The sequence below is a fragment of the Stegastes partitus genome, unplaced genomic scaffold (genome assembly GCF_000690725.1).
Source record: "Stegastes partitus isolate 25-593 unplaced genomic scaffold, Stegastes_partitus-1.0.2 Scaffold877, whole genome shotgun sequence".
NCBI classification, from domain to species: Eukaryota; Metazoa; Chordata; class Actinopteri; family Pomacentridae; genus Stegastes; species Stegastes partitus.
In genome coordinates, this window is record NW_007578608.1 from 229,627 (window position 1) to 247,704 (window position 18,078).

General features: G+C 40.9%; 1 protein-coding gene and 1 long non-coding RNA gene across 2 annotated transcripts in view; one reads left to right on the forward strand and one right to left on the reverse strand.

The window, feature by feature from the left end:
- Nucleotides 1-10,795, reverse strand: part of cntn2 (contactin 2) — a 47,818-nt gene extending 37,023 nt beyond the window's left edge. The window contains exon 1 of the mRNA XM_008293357.1: nucleotides 10,634-10,795. The gene's annotated coding sequence lies outside the window, so the exon portion shown is untranslated. The remainder of the gene's footprint in view (nucleotides 1-10,633) is intronic.
- LOC103365810 (uncharacterized) lies at nucleotides 10,039-10,793 on the forward strand. Its single transcript, XR_520635.1, has 2 exons — nucleotides 10,039-10,397; nucleotides 10,430-10,793. It is a non-coding gene; the product is annotated as an uncharacterized LOC103365810 (long non-coding RNA).
- Nucleotides 10,796-18,078: the final 7,283 nt, after the last annotated feature.

The following is an 18,078-nucleotide window of genomic DNA, read 5'->3' on the forward strand; positions in this document are numbered from 1 at the left end:
ACAACACTGTCCAATATCATTATTCTGTCTAGACCTGGCCCATGGTATAGGCATTATAGGTGAATGTCAGGGGTGCTGCCCATCCAAATGGGTGACTTCAAATGAGGGAAGACAAAAAAATAAATAAAAAATCACTTTTGCTATTTTTCATTAATACTATTTAAATGCTGTTATTTTGAAACTATTACAAAAAACCCACAACAACATAACTTCTACCAAACATTTACAGTCTAAACTCCGAAACACATCAGTGGGTTTGAAAGGAATGTTTTCTTTTTTAAAAGGTTGCCATAACTATACCATCCTTCAGATCGAGAGAGTGTGTTTTTCACAGCCCATGAATCCATCATGTGTGATGTACAGTTCAGTCAGGGAATATATAACAAAAAACACTTTTTGGAGACAACAGGAGACGCTGGGAGGAGAATGAAACCTACTTGAATCAAAAAATAAATGCAACTTCAACAGAGACGATGACTGATTTCAGTGTCAGCACATAGCAGCAGTTGGACTGGGTAACCTCCCACAGTGTATCGCTCTCATTTTTAGTCATTTGAAAGTAGCTGCCATCGCACGTCATCTCCTTTCTCCTATGATTTTGTACTTTGAAGTCGAGGCTGCTGAAGGGCACTCGAAGGCAGCAGTAGAACAAGTCAAAATGGCTGCTCACATTCACAATCAAACTGTGGGACACACTCCCTTTATCTGTCCTTCACCACAATGCACCTCATTCTCTCAACTTCATGCCCCATAAAGGAGATTGACCGCCTAAGGCTATGGAGCTTTTAGGGCTACGTGGACATCTGCTGAAGGGACACGCATTCCCTGAAGAGATACGAGCACACATGCACACACATTAAGGCAACACAATATCATCCAAATGGAGGTTTAAAGACTCTGCAGGGTTGTAGGTCAACTTTCAGGGACCACCTCAGAAAGACACGAGTAGAAAATCTAAATAAATGTGATTGTTGGTTGGTGATGCACAGCATGTTGGCCTGCGATGTAAGTAGCAAGAGCATTGTTGGAAAGGTTTTTTGTGTGCATGAAAAGTGTTAGATGGAAACGTGAAAAAAGGCAGGATGTTGGTCAGTATTGTTGTTTTATCTGTTGGGGGAAGCAAATGATTCATGTATTGATACCAGTCTTGGTGTGTGGAATACTGTTTCATGCCTTATGAAACAGCTTTGTTGTATCTGCTGAGTTCTTGGAAGATCATAATGATTGGACCTGACAGCCTATCATGGTGACCAGATTTATGCATATGCTGAATTTGCTTGTAAGAATTAATTATAAAACCTTATACAGTCTCAAGCGGCCATGAACACTGTCAAAACATAGCCAAATTTGCAACAGACCATCTTTTGACAAATCCTCACAAAAGCTACCATATACAACACCACATAATAACATCATATATTTTCTAAAAGCCAAGTATGACAACAAAGCCAAGCAAGTAGCAGATCTCAGCCCTACATCCCTCCATCTCTCATACCATGAGGATGTTCAGCAAGATGCTCAATGTGCTCGTCTGAGCCAAGCTGACTTTATGCACGCACAGTAAAGAGTGTGTAGGGATACAGTGTTTGTGTGTGTTTAAAGAAATGGGAATTACGGTACCAGACATAAACCTCTCTTATCCACTGTTGTGTGAAGTCGGCCTTTTGAAAAGCAGCAAAGAAATACCTGACCTTTGAAAAAGATGACAAAAAGAATCCCTTTGTATTTGGACCAAATGTCTGAGAGTTTACCTGTATGTCAGAGTGCACCTTGGGATTTCTGTCTTAGACAGTATACTTAAATTTGCTGTCTAAAAAAAAAAAAACAGCCGAGGTCTTCTGTGTGTCGCTCAGGAATCAAAATGTCAAACAGCTCACCGATTAGATTTTTTTTTTTTTTGCAAAATCTGCAGGTGTCTCGTCCTTCTGTTTTTCAGTCCTCTCCTCAGATCATGATTTATGTCTACAGAGGTGTTTCCTTTGAGGCTGACCTTTACAAGAGCCCCCTCAATAGATTTTAGGAATTCACTGTAGTGGTCTACAGCTCAGCTGCACTACACGATTTACTTCCTTTGAGTCAGGCAATGGCACAACGTTACAGCTGTAAGAACAAGACATTTCATTTTATATCTTTAGACCGTTCCTAAAATGTAACTCAGCTCGTTGCACACTGCTTGTGGCATGGAGCTAATTTCACATTTAAGGAATAAAATCTCCCTCAGGACTCTCTTGTCTTTATAGAGGATTTGACAGGGCTTTCCAAAATTACTGGAATCTCTGTCTGGCTTTGTCTCCATCTTTCTTTGGGTTACACTAATGCATTATTGATGGGTGCTGAGTCAACAGAGAGTTGTGTATCACTACAGTGCTGCTTGACCTTAGTCTGATCTCTACCACTGAACATGCTTTTCAGAAACATAAAATCTACAGTGAGAGCTGCTATTTTCTAACACTGCCTTGCAGGGACACATGATTTCAGCATCAACACTGTAACATGCACATTTGGAATAGTCATATCGCAAGAAATGCAATGTGAAGTAAGGCTGCTTAACTGAAGTAACACGAACCAAGCCATTAATGATATTGAAACACCAGCAGAGATTGCCAGACCCAGATTCAGTTTGTGCTACAACTGTCAGAGAGAGACGCCGACAGCAGCAGAGAGAGCAAAGGCAGCAATGAGTGAACGGGATGGGCTACAAACAAGGTTAAAGGCTGCACCATCCAAACTACCACTCCCATCTATTCACACAAATGTACAAAGTCGTTTCAACAAGATGGATGAGCGAAGACTGAGAATTATTTCACAGCGAAGCATTAAGAACTGTTGCATTTAAACATGGTCTTAGACAGGGCTAAACAGCAATAACCCTATAACTGCCTTTGAGCTCGCGGGCTACACACTGCACCATGTGGACAGGACAGCTGACTCTTGCAAGAAGAAGAGACACCATGGGCTTCGTTTTTACATTTACAATGCTTAGTGCACAGACTCTAAAAACAAATACAGTCTGTGCATCCAACGTAGAATATGTCGTGGTGAAAGGTAAGCCCTTTCATACACCAAGAGGATTTTCTTGTGTTTTGGGGATGGTTGTTTACATCCCAATGCATGCTAATGCTGGACCAGCACTGGAACTGTTTGTTCACCTATTAAACAACAGAACACACACCCTGAAAAGAAGCTAAAAATAACCATAGATTTAAAAATTGAGGATAACTTCCCCAATAATAACCCCAAATGGCAATGTTACGGCGGGTCTTGGAACCTATGTGCAGACACAGAAGCAGGCTGACAGGCGGGTGGAGTGTGTGTTTATTTGACAAAGGAATGAAACTGGAACCAATATGGATGAAGGAAGCTAAACTGAAGGTAAAACCAGAATGGGGTAAACCAGACTTAATTCAAAAAAAGGGCAAAACTGCACCAACCAACACGAGGAGGGAAAGCAAGGGAAAACCACTATGAATAAACCAACAAAACTGGCAAACTCACTGGACGGGGCGACTAAACTGAAGGGAGCAGACAGGCTCAGGAAATCCAGGGTCTGACGAGGGTTGGGGAAAAGCTGGAGCAGGGCTGGTGGCAGGTACAGGCTGGCTGGGGCAGGATCGGGGCAGCGAGTGTGTCTCAGTAAGCAGGGAGGTTCAAGTGGCAGCGGCTGAAGGTAGACAGGTTGGAGAATGTTCGGGGACTGGCAGGGAGACTGGGTTTCATTGTCTATGATCTGGCAGTGTGTGGAGGAATGAGCTGAGCTTCAATGGAAAAGAAGGTGATTTAGGACAGGTGAGCTGATACCTGCAACTGTCTCCAATACCTGCAATTAAGCAGGCTGCATGCAGGGCTGGGTGGACAGAGTAAAAGTAAGGGTGAGCGAGACTGAGTGACAGGGAGAGAGAGGGAAAAAGGGGGAGAGAAAGACTGAGCCAGGCAGTGGTTGAAGCAGGGATCCTGACAGGCAAGGCATATGATCCATAACTGATTACAGAATTAATGACAATCACATGGAAAGCAGCAACCCCTCATCAGCAGAGGACCTCAAAAGGTTTTTTGTCCACTTTGATGTGGATAATACCAACGTAATGGACAGACTCCCAGCAGATCATCAAACATTCGGGGCTCAAATGAGGTCAGGAGGGTACTGCGCAGCATCAACATAAGAAAGGCAGCTGGGTCAAATAGAAACCAATCAGTTCGTCAAACTTCTGGCATGGATGTCCCCATATTTCTCTTAAAAACCTCCAGCTGGTCTGAAAGCACTTTGCTCTCATACTGCAGGTTTACTTACAGTTCCTAGAGTTTCCATAATTAGTTTGGGAGACTCGTCTGTGTTGGAATCAGGTTTCAGGAAACAGACACCCTCTCTACTTTAAGATTCAAACTTTCCTCTTTGATAAAGTTTATAGTTAGGGCTGCTCAAGATCACCTGAACTGTCCCTTAGTTATGGTGCTATACCTTTAGACTGCTGGGGGATTCCCATGATGCACTGGGCTCCTCTCCTCTGCTCTCCTCTATCTCTCTTCCAGACAGTTATTACACGACCATTACATGTGACTAACTTTGAGTCTTCTCTCTGTAGTTTGGTTTTCTCTGTGGTGTCTCTGGATCTGGAGCTATACATCAGTGATCTGCAGTTTCCGGCCTGATCGACTTCCAAACTGTTGGTTGCTTTCTTGTGTGTTGTTTATCTGTTTTCCATCTGCGATCGTGCTATCCCCTGTGATACCAGTGAACACAGTTACCAAAGAGGGTTTTAAAGTCATAATCCGAACGCTTGATAAGCAGTGTGTTTGGTTAAATGAAGTAAATCTGAATAAAACAAAATGAGTCCTGATTTGATTCTCCAACAAAAAGGTACTAAAACATGTACAAAATAAATGTAGTACAATAAGCAGATTAAGCAACTAATTCGTACTACAGGGTAGGTCATGAGCGTAAAACATGTACCTGCCTTTACTTTATGGACGTTAGGCATTAATTGACTGATCACATTCAAGGAAAAAAGACAGTTATTGTAACAACAAATGTGAGCAAAAAGAGAGCCATCATACTGGGACAAGCTGAACTGCTGAATCTAGATGAAACTCAAGGAGGCAGTACAGAATAAAGAGTCCTGAGCCAGTACACGGACAACTGTGGAAAGCCGGGATAAAAATCTCCAGGCTGTCTGCTGAACCCTCAGCCAGTCACTGGTTTCCCATCCACTAACGAGGAGAGTGTGCCGCCTGGAAGCAGGGATGACTTCATGCACACTGTGGCTGACTTCATCAGGACACAGAGAAACACATCTATTATCTGTGTGTGTGTGTCTGATCATTAGGGAACAATAGTGGGTCTATGAGTCCCTGTTGCCACCTCTCCCCCTGTTAAACAAAGAACCCTTTTCTGAGGTGCATTCCACAAAACACACACACACACACACACACACACACACACACACACACACAGAGTGCACTTATGGTGACCGACTACAGTACCATTACGGCGGAAGTTGCAGAACCCACTCAACTCAAAGACATAGTGTGAATTTAGAGCTGGGCTCACAAACACCCATGAGAACAATTTGTTTTATCTTTTTACCTTCCCAAGTGCATACAGTGACATGAGTCAGGCCAACTGCCACAGTCACCTTCATTTAAGGTGAACAGTTACAGAAATAAAACACATTACCCAGAATACCACAAACAGTATGCAGCAATCAGTAACCAGGGTTCTGTTGTTTACCATGTACACGCATGTTAATGTTCTGAATATGATCTAAACTTAAAAGCATTAATACATTTTTTTAAAAAGACGCATCTATATTAGGAGAGTCAGTGATCGTTAATTGGCCCACGGCTGTTAAAGATTTAATTTTAACAATCCAATAATTTTATCAGTCACAATTCAAGGAAAAATGCAACATGATATTCAGTTTTTGTTACACGTATATTAAGAAAAGTAAGTATCTTCCACTGATTATTCCGTGATGAAATCTAATATTGAGCTGATCCTGCTCAGGTCCAAACTGCATCTCATGCACAAGAAACTGACAGACTGACAGAAACTGAAGACCTGTGGAACTAAGTGAAATGACACTTTATTACTTTATCTGGGAATAATCATGTTTTAACTACAAAAATGTTTTCATTGAATATAAGAAGGCACAATTTTATAACACTAAACTGTGAAAAACACCTAGAAAATACAGACCAAAGTGAACGTCATCATTTAAATCAGAAAATCTGTGGATAAGTCCAAACACTTGAGCAAAAACAGTGCCGGCTTTCACCCTAATAGTAAGACCAAATACAGACATCATTCGTCTACTTCTGTGTACTCCCAGACGCAAAGTGTTTGGCCGATAAACAGCAGATATGTGACTTTTGACCTCAGATGTGAGTGCTGCCTCTCAGTAGTCATCAGCGTTTCCTCTCATTTCCTGTTCCGGCTGCAGACCGGACTGAGTTACGGCTGATCTCAAGTCACTGCCTGTGTGGCGTAAGGTCAACGGCTGACCTCAGGGCCACTGATGGACAGCCTGGCCATGGAAGATCCTAAAGGACCTCTATGCTCATTCTCTCCTTCAAAGCATTTATTCATTATATGTCTCAGAGAAGGAATTCAGTCCAAAAAGTGACCCTGAATTCCCTGAGTGAGACACATTTGATCCTACTTTTAAACACGGCAGTAAATGCTCTTCATTTGCTTTCTTAGCTTTGGGGTGTCATCCATCTTTTCTAAGGGTTCAGGAGAGCTGCAGATCTTTCTCTACCTGTTGATAGGAATGATGTGAAGTAGTGAAATGTAGCATACTAAGTATATTATATAGGAGAATATAGTACTTTTAACTGACAATAACTTAATATTTTAAAGAGAAAGGTAGAGCAACACAACCCCTCCAGCAAAGAGAAGATAAAAAAAATTGTCTCTGAAGAATGACATTATATCTCTCCAAAATCACATGATATTTGGTATCATCCATTGAGCCTGTCATCACAAATAAAGGTGGACAGACAAAGTCCAGAAAAAACAAATACACTTCCTACTATGGGGCCTGAGTTTGCATGTTCTCCATCTTCGGGTTCTCCGGCTTCCTCCCACACAGTCCAAAAACATGTTGAGGTTAATTGGTGATTCTAAATTGTCTGTAGGTGTGAGTGTGAGTGTGCTTGGTTGTCTGTCTCTAAGTGTAGCCCTGTGATAGACTGGTGACCTGTCCAGGGTGTCCCCTGCCTTCACCCTAAGTCAGCTGGGATAGGCTCCAGTCCCCCTGTGACCCTAGTGAGGATTAAGTGTGTATAGATAATGGATGGATGGATTGCACTGGAGTGTACTCACTTCTGTTCCAGCCTGTAGAGTAATTTTTGTAAAAGCACTTTGTCTTCATAAACTGATGTCTATGTTTGGATCCGCTGGGCTACACGAGCTGACTGCTTATCCATCCTCCAACAGCGACAGTACAACAGTGGAATGCTGCTTACATTGTCTCAACATCCACCTTCTATAATGTCACCTACAATCTAATCATGGCTAATTGTCACATTTACCACAGTGACAATTAATTTAATGACTTTTTTACTTTTACATTTTCTTATAAGTAGACTTTTTAAATTTGCACAGAATGTTCTGGATTTAGAATCCAAGGAGCCTAACATGCCTAACGTTCAATAGTAAAGAACAATTCTTAAGCAAATACTACAGTTAATGATGTAATAAACTTTTGTTATGTCATATTCTTTGGTTGAGTTCCCTTTTAAAGAATAATTTGGCTTCATTTTCCCAGTAGTCACAAGTCATTTTTTGAGAGGCATAGTACATAAAAAAGGATTTCACACATAAGTTGTTTTGGATGCGTGTCAGTGTCTCAGTATAGATACAGCTTTAAGTCTATATTTGTTCATATTTATACCGTGTGTACTACATCAAAAACAATAGAAAGTATGCACAGACACTACTGCTTTTCCACTTATGCTGTACTGAAAAAAACTTTAATACACAGCCCCAAAGTGGATTTTTTTCGGCTACTAAAATGTAATGCTGCTGGTGATGATCCTGTTTATCTTTATGTCACTGCGTCAGCCAGCAGGGACCCAGTGAATATTAGGATAAATAAGCTCCTCCACCCACCCGTTCCATCTGGAGACACCCGGGCTCTCCTGAGACCCTGAGCCAGACACCGTGACCTCTGGAGTCAGGCATCAGTGGGCGCCGCCAGGTTCCCCGTGGAGGACCAGCCTCAATAATCCTGGTCTGTCTGTCACACGGCACACAGCCAGTGTCATGAGAACAGAAGACAGACAGGGATAGAAACATGCAAACTGGGCTTCTTTAAAACAACTTTCATTCAAAATCCATTAGGTTCAGCCAACCACAATGGAATTACAAAAAAACTGCTACATAAGTAACACCAGTCCAGACTGTGGACACGCTGACCACACGTTGGTCTCTTTTAGCCAGTTTGTTTCTTACTGGATTAGTAGTTGTGTAATGAACCACATGCTGTGCGTTCTGTAGGTGTTGTCCTTACGGCTGATGAACATCAGAGCTTTGACATGCCTCCTGCTGGGTCATTGTTGCTATTACTCCATTTTTACTAACAAGTTTAATTGTTGCTGTGCTATGCCCCACCTTTTTCACATTTTCATGTATCAGTAAACTCTAAGGTTATTACCCAGATGCCTTACCTTATATACAATATTCATGTTATTCTAAAATGATCTAGATTTTCCACTTTAAATTTCTAAGACGAATGGGTTATCATGTCAGTGGCAGCCACAACAAGTAGTTCATTATTGGTAATAGTAAGCTTCCTGAAACTCTACATCAGTGCACCTCTAATTCCACACAAACATCATAATATGATCAACACAAGATCCAGAACTGGTTTGCAGTCAACGTGTGGGCAGCTGTGCCCTCAGCTCCAGTCATGTAGTAATCACAGAGTCAGCAGGTTTAACAAAAGACAATCCATAATGATCAGGACTTTTCCCCTCCCTATTGGGGTGAGGGGGGGGGGTTGGTTCCCTCCCACCGTTGCCGAGCGCGTGCTCATAAGGAATCCAAATGTAACTTTGGATTTTTGGGTTCTCCGTTCAAAGTTCCTCAGGTCTGCACCTGACTGTGTTAAGCTCTGTGAGAAGACATGTTGTGAATTTGCACCATTCAAATAAAATGGAAGTGAACTGAACTGAATGATGAATAGATATCACCACAGATGCCTGCTCCACTGTGGAGAGCACTGAGTTTGACACAAAGTCATCTGAAGCACTTACCCAGCATCACAGACTTAAAGAGGACAGCTGACAGAGAGAGCTGATGGTTAACGTTCTGTCTGTTGTGCGCGTGTTTTCTGTCCAGCTTTCACACTCTAGAAGTTGTCTCAGCACACACACACTTCGCTGGGCTGCTGTACTTCAATCTAGCTCAGTGCCTGTGTGAAATGGCTCACTGCCTGGTTCCTGGAGTGTAGGCGGCTATATTTACATAAAGTGGAGTTATTAAAGATTTCAGGTCAGACAATATTGGTGCTCAGTAAGACATTTCTGTGTGTGTGTGTGTGTGTGTGACTGCACAAGCAGCAAATGTACAGAACCTTAATTGTAGCATTACAGTGAAGTCACAGATTGGACTCAGTTTAACACTAGAGAGTGAGGATAGACAACTAAGACTGCAGGATGTCTCATTTCAGATCCAACATTGTCACGTGTACATGTACAATAATCATATTGCACTACCTGTGAGGTAGGAACTCAAACACGTCATGCTATGACTTTTTTGCTGCTTGATAGAAAAACATTAAATTTTCACGGTTTTCATTTTCAGTGACAAATCTACAAGAGAAGTGTGTCTGGTATAACCAGATAGTTCCTCTGGATGGCAATGCCTTGGTCTCTGGTTCTACTGTAAAGAACCTTGGAGTTATTTTTGACCAGGATATGTTTTTGAACTCACGGACAAAACAAATCTTTCTGTCACCTGAGTAATACCGTCAAAATAAGGAACATCCTGTCTCAGAGTGAGGCTGAGAAAGTAGGCCATGCATGTGTAACTTCTAGACCAGACTATTGTAATTCCTTATTATCAAGACGTCCCAATAATTCTCTTAAACATCTCCTTTTGATGAAGCTTACTGCTGGCAAAGCTGACTATACTGTTCTCACTACGTGTTGTATACGCCCAGTATGTTAACGTAGATTAACAGCAAGCCAAACTCGATTTTACGAGCCAGGATCAGAGCGTCTTGCTCCCTTTATTCAAGATGACTCATGAAATTACGAGTGAAACTGTAACAACAAGAAGAAAAAAACAAGAAGAATGTTCACAATCACTGTATAAGTTCCTTAATTTGGACAGATCAAAACTAAGCTCCAACATCAGCTTTAATATATACATTGTACTGCAATGAACTAGTGAGGTAAATTATTGACACTGCAATGAACTCGTGAGGTAAATTATTAACAAGATAAATGCCGACTGATGGTCCAATTTATGCCACTAGATGGCGGTATTGTCATGCTGAACAACATAGCCAAGCTAACATGTGTCAGAGCTAACAGCACAAAGTTACAAAACGATCTCTAAAAACACACATAAGGCACTTAAAAGTATTGCAATTGTATGACTTTAACTTCCAAACAACTTATTACTTACTGCCATTGCTTTCTGGAGCATGAGAAGGTTTGAGGAGAGAGGACGGATTTCGCCCGTCTGCATCAACTACGCAGCTTCTTATCAGCAGTTTCCGACAATTTACAGCAATGCGCTGCGGCTTCCACAAAAAGCCCCTTCAAAATAAAATACTAAAATGCTGCAATAAAGTGTTCTTACTTCTAATCTTTTTTAACTGTTTAAGAACTATGAATTAACATTATAAAATAACTTGAATAACTGCAGGGCAGCACACTGACCTTGAACCATTCCTTAGTTATGCTGCTACTGGCCTCGACTACTGTGTGACAGATGGCCACCCTCCCTGACCTTGGTTCTGGTACAGAGGAGGGTTTTTCCTCCCACTGTTGGGTGCTTGCTCAAAGAGAACCTAAAGGAAACACTGGATTTGTTGGGTTACTCTCTATAATTTTGTGAAGTGCCTTTAGTTGGCATATTATTAAATGGCAAATGAAATTGAACTGAACTGAACTGATCATCATACACTCCAACTTAAAGGTTTTTACAGCTTTTTTTTTTTTTTTTTTTTTTAATAGTTTATTTGTAAATCATGAAATTTGGGGGGGATGGAAGCTCCACAAGTGAAAATCAAAATGAATGGGAAACAGGGGAGAAACACTGAAAAGAAATATAAGATGACTTGTATGACCATTTAAATCAGCACCACAGAGTTCTGTATGATTAGTGCATAGCCAGATGTAAATGCCATCCAAAGCAAAAAATGTTTCAGAAATCTTTGCCAGTGACTCAGTTAAAAAAAAAAGTCTTTACAGTACAGTCTTTTTCTTTTCGCTTATATCTTATATCTTATATTTTCTTTGTATATGCACTCACCCACAAAATTAACCAATTATTTAAGAATTATTATTTGTTTACAAATACAGTTCAAAAGTAAAAGTTAAGGTTGGACATTGCAGGAGGGTCTTAGAAACTGCTGAGGTCTTATGTTTGCTGTATTACGGAGTTGTGCTAAATGTGTGAAGAAAATGTGCCACCGAATGATCGAGCAACAGACAGCATGATGCCACAAGAACATGTGAAAAAGCTGTGAAGCCAGCAGCTAAGGAAGAGTCTGAAAAGTCCATTTGACTGGCAGCAAGAGAATTAAGACAGGCAGTATGATGCTAAAGAAATATAGTGTATTAAGAAAAAATCTCACAAGTACTGTGAGAGAAATAAAGTTCATAGCACTGAGACAAACTGCACAAGTTCAGTGATTTTCATAAAGGATCAGACTGTATAGATAGGCTGCTGTGACTTCAGTGAAAGGACTGACCACAATAAAAAACTGATGATTTGGTTATTTTATCATCCAGTGGTTGAATGTGCTCCACACCACAGCTCATATTACCCCTAGTCTGTGGTAAACTAAGACACAAGAGCAACTTTTATGTGTCAGGATTTTAAACTGCACTGGGCATGACATGACTGTAAAACTATACAGTATTCTAAATAACCCAGAAACCCATACACATCATAATGAATAAAATTCAATAAGCACATTTCAATACAACCTAATGTTGCACTGGTGCCTGAATTATTTTACAGACAACTAGAAAAGGGAATGAATAATTTGTTGTATCAGTTATTTTCACATGCAGGCGAAGCAAAACCTCATTCTGATGGCTGCAGAGAGAACTCGCCTGCAAGGACACAGCAAGAAGAAGCCAGAATACCTGCTGGTGTTTTAAGAATTTGTCAGTTGCAAAAAGAATTCAGGTCTGTGCTTTACTCCAGTAATCTTAGAACAGATTTTAACAATCAATGCTGTTCCAACTCTTTGAGTCTTTTACTGTAAGGCTGTGAAACCAGCATACAAAAGAAAAACTCAGAAGACTTTCAATAAAAAGTGGTAAAAACGATGCAGAATGCCAGGAGTGACAGAGAAGGAATTTAGCTTGCAAAAAAGGTGAATTGTCTGTGGCCCAGGCTTTTAAAATAGCTTCTGCTTTTACATCAAGCTGAAGGTTACAGGCAAAAATAGTGCCAAGATATGTGTATAATGTGACAGTTTCCACATGTTCATAATGTATAATAGACCCTCTCACTGCATCTCTGTTGTGTCTAAAATCAATAATTAGTTCTTTGGTTTTTGATACATTTAAGTCAAAGAAGTTGTTATTACATCAAGAAATAAAGTCAGTGAGGCCTTCCTGTGGTCAGATCAGTGGTGGAGCAGGTTCTGAACACAGACTAGATCATATGAAATATGCCACTGCTCTCTACTGGCAGTCAGAATTTGCCAGTATAAGACATTATTAGCAGTGATGACACAGGTGGCTCAGCTACACCAGCTATCCATGCCTTGTACACAATGAGCAGAACAATAATTTAGCTGCTCTGTACACTTATCACAGTACAATTCAAACTAAAATGCAGCCAACTAACTACAACGTCAGCAAGCTATAGCATAAGCTGAATACACGTTACAAACTAAGAGCACCAATGTAGTTAACCACTAAAGTAGCAACACAGCAGGGAGGTCAAACTTTCTACCCATGCTGCAACCACAGTGAAGGCAGTCGGATACACAAACACAGTATATTGACATAAATGAGATATAATCTAAGCCATTTTAAAGGTTAATTTTTCATTTATTTATTGTGTTTTGTTGAAAACAGATCTCATTTTGGACTCTTAAGTTGGAAAAGGCACACCTGGACACATTTTTCTGAGCTTTATAAAATGACAGTTTTAATTATCATAATTGTCAGTGAGGTTTGTATTGCTTAACAGTTATGAGCTGGTCGAGGAGACCACAGAAGAGAGATAATATAATTGTGCTCCCTCTGATACTGTTAATATACAGCTTAAGAGGAGTTTCTTCATCTGGCAGGAAAGCAACAGCAGCAGATTAGAAATTCAGGAAGGAGGAGAGGAAGACTGCCACAAGTCATACATAGCACAACGGAAAGCTGTTCAGATATGCCTAGAATAAGGAGGATGGCAAAACTGGGCTACAGTATGAAACAAAAGACAGACTGATGATGGGAAATAGTCAGTGTACTTTACTATTTACGAGGAGGAGGAGTGACAGCAGTAGTGTGTGGAGAGATTTCCAGCCAGTGTAAAGCACACCCTCACCCATGAACAAGGAAGAGATCAATGACCAGCAAGAACAGAGTCAGGACGGAAAGAGTAAAAACCAACCTTGTTTTCAGTTGGAAGGGTCCTGACAACTATTGTACAGACGTCTCTTTTATAACGATGGAGAAAAATATAGAGATGCCTTCAACATACTGGGAACCTTTTGCTATATGACAAACTCCACAATGCTAAAGAACTTTGTTCTAATTGGTCCAACATCTGTGTAGAATAAAGCAGAGTGCCAGTAAGGAGAGAAAAGGCCAAAGAGAACGTCCTGGAAAGAGACTTACCTAACCACTGTAGGAAATGATTAGCACAAGAATGTAACAGCTGGTGGAGAGACACTGAGGGGGCATAGAGGTACTTGGACTGGGACGAGAAAACAGGTGACAGAAACTTCTTTAGTGCGTTCACATAAATCCATTTGCTGCAAACCACCATGAAAGCACATAACAAAACCAGAAAGTTCAGCTGAATGACAAACCCAACCCTGGCATCCTCCCTGGCACATAACAGCCCATCACATGTCATGATATTGGAGTCTCTTCGCCTTCCACCGCTCTCCCAGTGACTGGCGAGCAGGTCTCTGGAGGTGTAGTCTGCAGCCACCTGGGCCTCGTGTCACTACCGTCTATGCCCACAGACCTCCCCAGATGTACGCTAAGGTTACCAGGGAGTGGTTATAGCTCTTGGGAAATGGACTTCACGGTCTAACCCCCCCTCCCCAACCAACTCAACCTAAGTGACATGCTCCTGGCAGGCTGCTCAGGGAGCACACAGGGGCATGGTCTCCATCCAGTGATCCCCCCTCAGTGTGGAGCGCCAGCTTTGTTCTGGTTGTGCAAATTTATTCATTTGATTAAAATCTAAAATAGGTCTCTATGTTCTTTGTGCGACCAACTGCCCTATGGCAATGTGTTATAAAAAAGGTAACATTATGATGATGATCGCAATATTCACAATAACAGTTGTAGTTATTATGAAAATGTTCCATCTGCTTTTATTTTTGTCTTCCTTTTTCATGTGTTGCGTGTTGTCTCCTTTTTGATCCGTCTGTATTGTTAGTGATGTAAGGCACTTCAAAAAATGCTGCTACATTCATTCAGTAATTGATAGCTTCTACTTTGCTATTTTGAACACTGCCATACCACTGACATCAGAGCTCAACATTTCATGCACACATTTCACAAAAAGCCTCCCAGAACTAAAAGTGCCACCTCAGATTTATATGCCTCCACCAACCATTCAAGTCGTAATTTAAATCCATGTTTTTTCAAGCTCAATCAGTAAAGGGATGGACACAAAAAATAGAGTCAAATTCTCTGTATCCATTCACACATTTGGCCAATACAGCAAATTTAGACAAAACACAACTGTGGAACAACAGTAGACAATATGAATGTTGCTACCAAGAAGCTACAAATTCTAAAAGTTGAATGATTCACATATGCAGCACAGACGGTCTATAAAATCACCAGAGTTTCAAGGCAGAAACCCATGAGTTGTGTTGAGTAGACCGAGAGTTTCTTGAAGTAAAGTTCTCTGATGCACGACAACATAAAGAGCACAGAAGTGTGTGTTTAGGGAAGAATCTTAAAATGCCATCTGCTTTCTGGAGGAACGTGAACATGGCAGATACACAAAGGAAGCTGTGAATTTTTCAGACTTCAGCTCTTGCCATTTGTCAAACAGAGAATTCTTCCAGCTATCTTTCTATCTCTGCATCTATCTGACAGTTCGACAGCACAGAGGCCCAAGCAGTCTAGACAGGGGCTGAGGTTCATGTCTCTCTGAGATGGAGGGACTGACCCCTCTGGTCCCACCCCTTATTAGAGTACAAAGAGCTGTTGAGTGAGCTGAACACACTCACACGGATCTTCTATGAGTGACAGTTTAAGGCTTTACTGTTCCACTCCAGCTCAAACCATACTTCATGAACCATAAATGGAGTCTGGTGCATTCCCTGATAGATCAATAGCAGCCTTCATATGGAGACATGAAGGGGCTGAGCAGCAGATGATAGAAACAAGGGGCGGGCAGCTTATGGAGAAATAGATAGAGAAAACACAATCATACATATTTTTAAAACCTAATATCTCAAAATCACAATTTTCCAAATCATGATCACTACTTCAGTTCATCTTGAGATAGATAGTTTTATGTTGTGATCAAGAATTAATTATTTCATTAACTCAATATAAAAAACAGGTTTTTACTGAGCTCACTGTCTTAGAAAAAAAAAAGAATATTATACTTAAGTAAATTATATTATTCAGCAATTTCTGTGTATCACAGATGCCTCTGGCGTTTCCATGAATGTCCTGTACAGACGTGTTTTTGAGATCATTTGGAACAGTGCTGCCATTACTTAGCTTGTCCACCAGAGAGCACAAGTTCCTGTTAATGCTCTAAAACAACACACTGATGATTTGCAGCAAACATTTAGTGTCAGCAGTTAAAAAAAACTGTTCAACACGTCAGCCATATTTAGTTAATTTTAACTAATTATTGGTAACATTCCTTTTAATCTGCATCCCTGAAAAAGAACCAAGCAGACGAATGCCTGAAGTCCACATCCAGTCAGTCAGACAGGAGCAGAGCTGATGCCCGCTACACTCGCCAGCACGCTTTTAGGCCACGCCCCATCTGTGAACGAAAGCACTTTAAAATCTGATCTATAAGTCAATGTCAGCTTTAGCCTCAAAAGTTTTACATTGATCACTGGTGTGGAATTCTTGAAGAGGTTGAAGGAGGATGAGGAACCCGACACAGAGACACACACTGGAGACTCAGATGACTTAGGTTGAAAAAAGGACAAGTGACACTAACAGAGCAGCAGTTCACGCATGCAATGCCAGCATCAGTTCTAAGGATCCTCTCACTTTTAGTCTTATACCGTCGGTGGGAACCGTATCTAGATTTATTGATGAGAGGAAAACAAGAGATAGTCTTGCACCTTGTTGCAATCAGGTCTTGAGGAGAACAGAAAGTATTTGCCTCTCCTTCTATAGTAGATCTACATGAGGTCAAGAATCTAAAATGTTCATATTGGTACACATCTGTTATAGATACGACCTTTACTGAGGGAGGTCAAAAGAGAAGTAAAGGGTCAAAGATGAGTACTATCTCTAGAAGCATAACCCCAAAGAGGAAAGTAATTCTTCGCTCACAGTCAGGATGTCATGATGATATCAGGTTTGCATCACAACAGGTTTGTGTACCTAATGATGGTTTGAATGATGGTTTAACGGTGGAGTCATTCCTGTCAGCATTAAGAGAAAGAGGTCATGCAGGGAAAAGCAGAGCAGAAGTCAGGGGAGCTTCAGAGAGGAAGGGTGAAGGCCTACACATGCTACTGTTATGACCCTTTTCTGATGAAACAATATAACCATGATCTTCAGACGATAGGTCTATAAAATGACCTCCAACCACAGCTGCTCTCAGCATCTGCACACTCCCAAAATCATTAACAAACCCATGATTGCAGTTGCTGTAACTTTTGCTGACTTCTCTGCACTCTTTTCTATTATTTTCCACCTCTGAGTTAATCACCAGTTACTACACATGATGAAATTAGTGTAGGAGCATCGAGAAACACCCGCAGACCATCTGAAGGCAATGAAAGTCCCATTTCTCTCCACAACACAATGTGGAAAAAAAGGTCTCATTGCAGTGACTGTAATAAGAAATAAATAGGATATGTGCACACTTTTTATCACTGCATGTGACATCAGTGGCATACATTCACAATGGGAATAAGACAGCTCTAACATGTATGTTCTTCTGTTTTGGCAGAGCTAATCTAGAAGTTTCCCCTTGTTGCCAGTCTGTGTGATGAGCATTTCTGACCCATCTCTGTGCTGTACAGGAAAACAAGTTTGTTTTTTTTACATTTATTTTATATTTATAGTCAATGTTCTGTACACTTTTTTCCTCCAGTGTTGTAAGTGGAGTCCTGCTATGAAGCTAATTTCTCACTAGTTTTGTAATTTCAGGTTAGGGTTGGTTTCTTTGCTTAAAGTGAAAGTCAGACACATCCTTAGGTATTATTTCACAGTATAGTACCGCATCAGTGTAAATGTAGCCAGTAACTATCACCCAACAGCACACAACCTGTGCATTCACAGTATATCATTTTCATGTTCCAGCAGACTCCAAATTACAGCTCTATGCTCATAAGATCTCTTTACACGCTTCCTTCTGCTACACATCTTTGTTCTGTGTTCTCCAGTGAGTGTGGTACGTCTCATCATCATTCTACAATCTGAAGAGTCAATTGCCACAAAATGAGCACCTTCAACACGTTCAAAGACCACACTGACACTGGTTGAAGTGTCAGT